Genomic DNA, 8,549 nt, shown 5'->3' on the forward strand with positions numbered 1-8,549 from the left:
GAGGTTGCGATTCCTACTCCCAACCAAATAGGGTACAAATAGGAAGTGCCTTATCAAGCTGAATCTCTGTTCTACACACTCCGTTGTTTACAAAAATGCTCGGCAACCAGAACACATGAAACATGTTTGAGACATAGTGCTTAGTAAATGGATTTGAAACCTAAAAGAGGGAATGGATGCTATGATCAGTCCCGTGTGTGTTATCTAACCCACTACACACGGAATCAGCAGTAGTTTTTTCGCAGCTATCCACAAAGACCTCTGAGTTTCCTTAACTCCCATGAAGGCAAACTTTCTGACCGTCCAGGCACTATGTTTGAATCCTTTACAGGAGGAGGAAGTTTAAAGCACAAAGCTAGAAGAATAATGTCATTACACACGAAGTCAGCTGTTGCTATTGGAAGGATGCAGTGTCAGGACAAAATACAATTTTACCCTTGTGAGATAAAAACTGGTAATGAGATGTAACTCATTCACTCAACTAATATTACAGTTAATCTACATCATATTCTCCTCTTGGCCTGAGTGGGACAATTAGAATTACCCTTTTACTACAGTGCGATGTCATCCCCTCCTTTAATCACTCTCTGGGTGAGGGTGGAGGAAGTCCTTCAAAGCAGATTTCTTATCCAACCAGGAAAAACAGCAGCTGGAAAAACCTCTTTCTGTTCAAATTCTTCATCATGGCAAAGAGAAACTCTGCAGACTGAAAAATTATACCTATTGCTAATTTTGTAGCACATATTTTCCAAATGCATACTACGAAGTTGTTTCTTTGAGTCTTCTATCTCATAATAACAAGGCAAGCCATTCCAAAAGCTTACATTATGCCTCCCCTTCTGTCTAGCAGAAGATAGGTATAGCTGAGAATAGAAATAGTGACAATTATTTAAGCCAGTGTTTTATGCCATGTACGCCACGCTTCCCCACTTTAGCTGGGCTGCACATCACCAGTTCACTTCTCTAGCAAGTTATACTGGGACTCTATAATGACGGCACGCGTAGGCATGCCAAGGCTGGAGATGTGCAGAGGAACTGGCATGGATTTCACTGCATTAGGCCAACTGAAGCACTAGAATCCCTGGAGGCAGGGGGCAGTTCACAGAGCTTTGAATGCCACAGTTCACTGCCATTGTCCTACTTTGGTTCAAGCTCATGCAGTACTACAATTCTCCCATCAATTAGTACCTGGAGATATTCAACAATTTGCTGTATACATCGTTAACCTAAGCCTAGTGTCAATCAGGATAACTGCAAGGGCTGATAGCTTTCTCCACAGGATGATCACTTTTTTCCCATCACCTCTGAGGACCTGGTGTCCCAGTACCACCTGTAGAGCACCTCAGAGGTCCACCAAGGGAAAAATTCTCATTTCCACAAATACCTTCACATCCTAGGTTGACTGTCATGACAATTAATGACTACCCCGGTCATATTCCTGATCTGAAAGTGTTTCATCCCGGAAGGGCTCAGTCAAGGACTTTGCAGTTTGCAATGTTTGTCTGTGCAGCAGAAGCAGACTAGTTGCCCTGTCTCACCAACCCATCCTCTGGATTGCCTTCCACATTGACTCAGACATCTCAGTAGAGCCTACATGGATTGCCAAATCATTCCTCAAACTGTCTCACTGGTGATAAACAAGTTCTCTACCTAACAGCTCAGAATTGCATCAGACCACTTCTCAAATGGGAAAACCAAGCCCATTTCAGCAATTACAGCCAGGTGTTGTTCTGTACTCACAGACAACTTGTACCCCAGATGGCAGGAAAACACAAAAGAGAGTGAAATTATGGAATTTGATCAATATGACTGACTGTCATAAGTAAAGGGCAAAAGACTCAAGCCAAGGTGAACAGGAATTGCTGGGTCACTGGAGATATGATCAGCACAAAGAATGAGTAACACAGACATACCTGTACATACTACTTTCTGGAATTACTCTCTTACACCAGGTTCACTTACTGTTAACATTGACCTGGAGGCACAGGAGGAATACTGTTCTTCAGCAGTAATGAATGAAGATACTTCAAAAACTGGCAGAATGCACCTCGCTCTACTGGCAGAGATAGAACATCAAAAGTACTCATCATTAGCAGCATCTGGCTAAACCAACTAGAGAAACCAATTTCCATGCTACAGAAATTTGTAAGCTTTGTGGGGGGGTTCCACTTCCAATCTTAACTACTTCTGCCTCCCCCACCCCAATCACACTATAGCACTTCTCACAGGCTTTCAAGTCGCTCCCTTTTGGGGTATTTTTCAGGAGCCCTTCTACACACATACTACCTAGCAATTACATTGCTCTTTATAAAGCACAAAGTCCACTAGCCTCAGAGTATGACCTGGAGTTAAACCGGCAATATTAACCAATTCTTTAGAACAAGCATGGGCACTTACATACAGGAGAAAATTCTGCTGTTCTGCTAACAAAAAATTAGCGGATGCAATCCTTTTTTGCAATCACCTACTTTGACTTTCACAATTGTATCTGTATTTTTAGTTAGCTCTTACGGTGAAAGTGGCAATTACAACAAACAAATTAAGCACAGCATACATTCATACCTACGCACACACACACACAGAGGCACTTGCTCTGCAACTTCTTGCAGTCTGATTAGTGTACTTGTCTAAACACGTCCTTCCTACCCAGAAGGTTCAGTCTATAGCCAGCAGCAGTTCTGATTCAACAGCACAAAATCAAGAGCATACATAAGCTGCAAGCTGCAAAGAAATACGGCTGCTGAGCCACAACACTGAAACAAAAGTCCAGGCAAAAACTGTCTCCTGTGCCACCTATTTTCTTAATCTATAGGTAGCCCTAAAAGAAGAGACAGTCCAATCGCATATTGCCCCCATGTGGTAAATCCGTCATATTGCAGAAGAGCATAAATATCCCTAGACCTCCCCTAAATCTTCTCTAAACTTAATCCTAAAATTTTTCAATAGATGTTAGTTCTTTGACTGTAACAGCCTAAACATTAAGCAGATGTGAAACAGTCTTCTCCACAGCTATGCAATTTATTTCTCTTTTTTACTTAACAAAACCTGCACGGTGGGGTTAACCAAGTGTGTCTGAAGCAGCAAGGCCAAAAAAAACCCCATACAACTGGGAATGTCAGAAAGGTTCCCCCCATCTTTTTTTTTATTATTATTTTAAAGCTTATTGAGGTTCATCTAATTTCCCTATCCATAAAATCTGTTACCTCAGAGGAGCTGCACAAGGGTTCAATCCAGTCACAACTTGTATGATACTTCAAAGATCTACATCAAAAACTTCCATAAGTGTTTGGGGGGGGGAAACAAGACACCACCAGACAGAAACCACCACTCCACCAAAATCTGAAATTCTAACAAGAAAAAAAGATCATGTCTTTTTCACACGCCAATAAACTTTAGTCGATACAACTACACAAAAGCTCAGTTAATAAGAATGTTTCAAAAAAAGTATGTTAAATGTAAAGGTTAAAAAGGCCTAGTCCTATTTCACAGACAGGGTACTTCAGAAGAAAAACAGAAATTAAGGATCTACGAAAACTAATCACAGATAAGCATGGCAATTATTTTACTATCAAACAAAACTGAGGTTTTCAGTAACACTAACTCTGCTACCTTAAGTTACTTTCAAAAATGAGGCAACCATGTGGTAGACTGCTGGCAAAGGAGAAAACTGTTAGATTCCCCACTCTGCCCCCAAAACCCAGCAAATTGTTCCAGCTGTTTGTGCCAGGAAAGAGAGTGCGTAAGTCCACACTGCCGCCGGAAGGCAGAAACAAGCACAGCCTGGGGCTGCGTACAGCTGTTGGACATGTCCTGCCATTCCTGCAGTGCTGTTTTCCTGTGTTTCAAAGTAGATAAAGTAGGCAGCCTGAGACTATTTGCTGGGCACAAAAGAAAGATTAAAACCAGTTTTCTTGCTCTGGGTACAAACTTCCCAAAGAAAGTGCTAGTAAGCAAGCTGACTGGTTCACCGAATACCACTGGAGAGCCAAACCGCATGTTCTCTTCAGGGGAAAAGGCTCTGGACTTGGAACAAGTACCACCACAGGAACAGCTTGACCTAGGTTTTAGGCTCTCCCTTATGGAAAAGCTTCTTAAAAGTAGAAATGAATCAAAAACATTAAAACAACGGGAGAATTGCAAATTATGAGGCACAGGAGTGGGCATGTTCTGAACAAAACATTTTACTGTCAGTGCCTTTCCCTTTTTTTAATAAATATGCTGTTGAAGCAGCACAGTATCTGCTTTAATAAGTGTTTTGCATTAGCTCTCAGGGTGTGTTTATTTACTTTCTCCAGAATACACATAACTTGGGAGCTCCTCTGTTTCCTTCATGGGAAACTTTCCCATGAATTTTTGGCTTCTGCTTATAAAAATGATGCGATTCCTTCTCTTTGCCCCACCAACCTCAATTTGTTTCTCAATAAAAAACAGGAGGACAGCCAGCCTGAGGCACTTTAAGCACAATACCTCAACACAGCAAAGTTGCCAATGGCTGGCATCTTATAACTCAAATATCTCTGACCTTTTGCCATACCTTTCTTTACGTGACTTCTGTGGTTGAGCAGAAATTTGTATCTGGCAAAGTGGACCCCTCTTGGAATGCAGCCATGCCTTAAATCTGATGTGCCAAGCACCGGTTACATCACCACAGAAGATATGCACAAAGCTGAGGATCCAAGGAGGGCTGAGAGTGGAGCATAAACAATTAGCCGCATCAGTCCTACAAAACCATTTATACTGGCTTTCAAAGTGAGCAGGAGCAAGCCCCAGGCTTGGCAGAGTTAGTAACTCTCCTCATTCTTTTCCTATCAAGGAGCTCAGCCTTTCCCACAGCAATCAAAGCACTGCACTTCTTGCTTCGTGGTACCTGTTTCTTACAACTGAATAGGCTGTCTGCAGGGCCGCCTCTGCTTTAGCCAGAAGTAGTTTCTGAAAAGCTTGTTGTTCTCTGTCTGAGATAGCTGGACACCTCCTCTGTCTCGCTAGATTTACAGGCTCTCATTCCTGTGGGTGGAAGTGAGCTTCATTTGTCTACTGCATTTCAAGCACCGAAACTGAACTTGCAAACATACAGCTACATCAGAAGATCTTGCCTTACTAAATGCTGTAGAAACTCCCCAACACACCTGAAACTTCGACACACCCTTCCATGGCTATGAGCCAGACCCAGGCAATCCTGTCGTGTCTGGGCTGCACTGTCAATAGAGCTGGCCATCAAACCACTCCTTAGACAAACTTCTTCCTCCTCATACTGCCTCCGTTCCCAGTTTCTGGACTTGACCCAGAATTACACCAAATCTGGCTTCACTGCACCTGGTTACCGTGACAACAGGCTGATTTCAGCATCACTCCAATCCTCATATAAAAAAGGACACACGAGCAGGTAACAGCACCTCCCATTTTTTGGATGATGAAGAGATTCTTTAGAGTACTGTGGTCTGGAACAGTCTGCCTGGGTGCCACACAGAAGCCAGCCCAGTAGGACACAGCTACAATAGCAACGGCTGCTCTAGCGGAGGGGAAACACCCGCCTGGCTGGTAAAGCAGACTGCATTCCCAGCCCTTGGCCTTCCAGGCTGTCCGAAAGCACAGGAGGTGCTGCAGCCCAGAGTCACGAATTGGTGCCTGGGGAGAAAACTCTACAGCAAGTTGAATTATGAAGTGTTTTAATCACCCAAATGAAACCCTTTTTCCCACTGCAGGAATCCTTTAAGGGTTTCTCTCAGGCTCTCTCTCGCTATCTGTCAGCAGGAGCCCGGTGTTAAGCTCTTTGTGCACTACTCCATACACGTCAGGAAAACAGCAAATATGGAAGATCATATAATTTTGTGGAGTAATTTGTACTGAATTCCAGGACAACGTCTTTCTGAGCAACAGTTTCAATTCTTCCCAAAGCCTTTGCAGATTATATTCTTGCACAGTCCTCAGACTGTCAGTAACCAACAACCTTGTTTGCCCTCTATTTCAGACACTTCCCTACAGCATGCAGCTTTAAAGCATTTCAGGATCTACTACCAAGTGTCCAGAAAAATGCAGAAAAAGTGACCCTTTTTGGTTTTCTTTACAAAGAGGATCAAGAAACAGGAGTTAGCAGATATTTTGTTCACCCTTTTTAAAACCACTTGTGAAACAAGCTAGCAAAATCCTGATGGAAATCCTCCTTCAGGGCACAGAAGCAAGATAAACCAGCACGAATGCCACGGACTAGTCCATGACACAGACACACGAGGTGTGCCTAGTCACATCCATGCTAGACTCTCAGGAAGAGCCATGCAACGTTTGTCTGGTCGACCACTTGATGAACAGGACTCTGTGTGGTGCAGGGTAGTTACCTGAAAACAAGACACTTCTGTGCACTCACACTGTCTACTCAGATACAAACAACAGAGGACTCAACTGACATCAGAATTTCATTTCTTTCAGAATCTTGTGAGGATCTCCTACTCATTTCCAGCTCTTGTAGAAGATAAACCAATAAAAATCTCCATCCCTTTTTGCACTAGACCTTTTGATACTGCTGCCCAGGATAGTGAGCTAACACTGCATTGTTAAGGGGAAGGCTGAATATAGTCCTTTTTGGTAGAGTTTGTTAATGAAATGCCATTCTTTCCTTCTAGCAGCACAAAGCAGCTTTCTTCTCAGTCACTCCGAGGTCATCAGTGTTTATGAAGAGAGAGAGAGAGGTATGATTCATTCATCCACAGGTGCCAACTAAATGGAAAGCCTGGGAGGAAGTGGTGTAAATTTGATCTCCAGCCCAGCCATCCTAATATTCAGAATGACCCAAAACAGGTACACAAGAGGCTCTAAATAATCTCCTTCCTCTTTCCTTGCAGAAGAGCCAAGGTAGCCAGGGAGTAACCTCCAACTAGTCTCTTCAGAAAAGGGAACACTTCTGTAGACAACCCACTGTCTAACTAGGACAAGTGTTACCCCAAAGGTATGGATGAAATATGAGAAAAATGCTGGAAATTTGCAGGATACCAAATGGAAGAAGTAAAGAAAGGGCAGGAGTCTAAAGACAGAATAGAAAAATCTACTGAATAGCACAATCAGAAGGAAATAAACCCTAAGTATGCTGAAGAACGGTATGAGTGGGTGAAAAGGACTGGAAAAGAAATATTCATAGAAGTGCAGGCATAAATTGGATGAGAAATGAATTCAGAAAAAAAGGTTAAAAAAGATACACATACACAGTTATACAGAAAATCTGCATCCAAATATATTCAGCTGTATTAGTCTACTGCATATAAAAACCATATGAGTTTATCTGCATAATCATATACTAACAATGCACTGCAATTCCTCCAAAATAACGTGATAGCTTGGGTTTATTAAGCAGATTTAAAGTAAAATAAAACTTGTTCCAGCATGTAAGCACATAAATCAACATGTTGCGGAAAAAAATGCATTAGTGTAACATTCCTTCTAGCAGTCAAAGGCAAAACAATGTGCAAAAGACATGTTCAATTTCATTTTCATTTAGGTTTATCATGATTTTAATAATATTTATATAAAGTACCATAATCTTTTTATTATTTATTTTCAAGCCCAATCTTTCTTTTTTTCTCCTAAAAGAATGTATAATAAAAAGGTTTGAGAAGACCACTGGCACTAACCCACACATTCCTGAATAGGAAGCTTACAGTATGTTTACCCAGTTTTGTGTCGTGTTTTACATGTCAGTTTTGACATGCTATTTCAGTCCCCATCCACAATTACCATTCTTTTTGTTTATGTGCACAGAACTAATAAATCTGGAAGTAAGAAGTTTTTCAGTAATTATTTCATTGTGCAACTCTTAGTTTTTTTCCAGCGCTCCTCTCCAGAATTGGATTTGAATTCCATGAAAGTAATCTTCTACACCTGACAGAAAGGATGCCATTCTGAAAAAAAAAATACAATCAGTACAAACAAAAAGTCTTATTTCAAAAAGTAGGTCTGACACATTCAGGATGCTTCCTTACCTCTTCGCTCACTATAGCCTAAAGACAAATCTTCCTTTAATGTACCGGTTCCACATGGAATAGTTCAGATAAATGAAACATGAACACACTTTAAACCCATCTATGAAGGGTCACAACATGCACATGTTTTACCTGTGTGGAGTAGTCTGACCACACAACGTGTGCCCCCCAGCAATGCAAAGCAAGCCAAAGCGAGCTGGCCACACCAGGGCACACTCAAGGACGACACGTTCCAAATGTAAAGTACTGCTGTAAAATCCTCTGCTATTAACAGCTGGCTCAAGAATCCAAAACCAAGGACACAGCCTGGTACTCTTAATCTGTAACAGCCATAGGGGTCATTGAAGTCATTTCACAGGAAGATGAACCCTAAATTATTTTGGAATATCTAGAACAAAGATCAAACATCCTTTCAGTCTGTCCGGAGATGAAGTGTGATTCACTGGGGAAAACAATGACCCTTAACACTTAAAGCACCACCTAACAACAAGTAGCTTAATTCTTGGCTAACATAATAATTAAGGGACATGCAAGTTTGGTGAGAGCTGCTGAAAAACAAGATGCCATTAGGCAGGACTTTGG

The sequence above is a fragment of the Strix uralensis genome, chromosome 9 (genome assembly GCF_047716275.1).
Source record: "Strix uralensis isolate ZFMK-TIS-50842 chromosome 9, bStrUra1, whole genome shotgun sequence".
Taxonomy (NCBI): Eukaryota; Metazoa; Chordata; class Aves; order Strigiformes; family Strigidae; genus Strix; species Strix uralensis.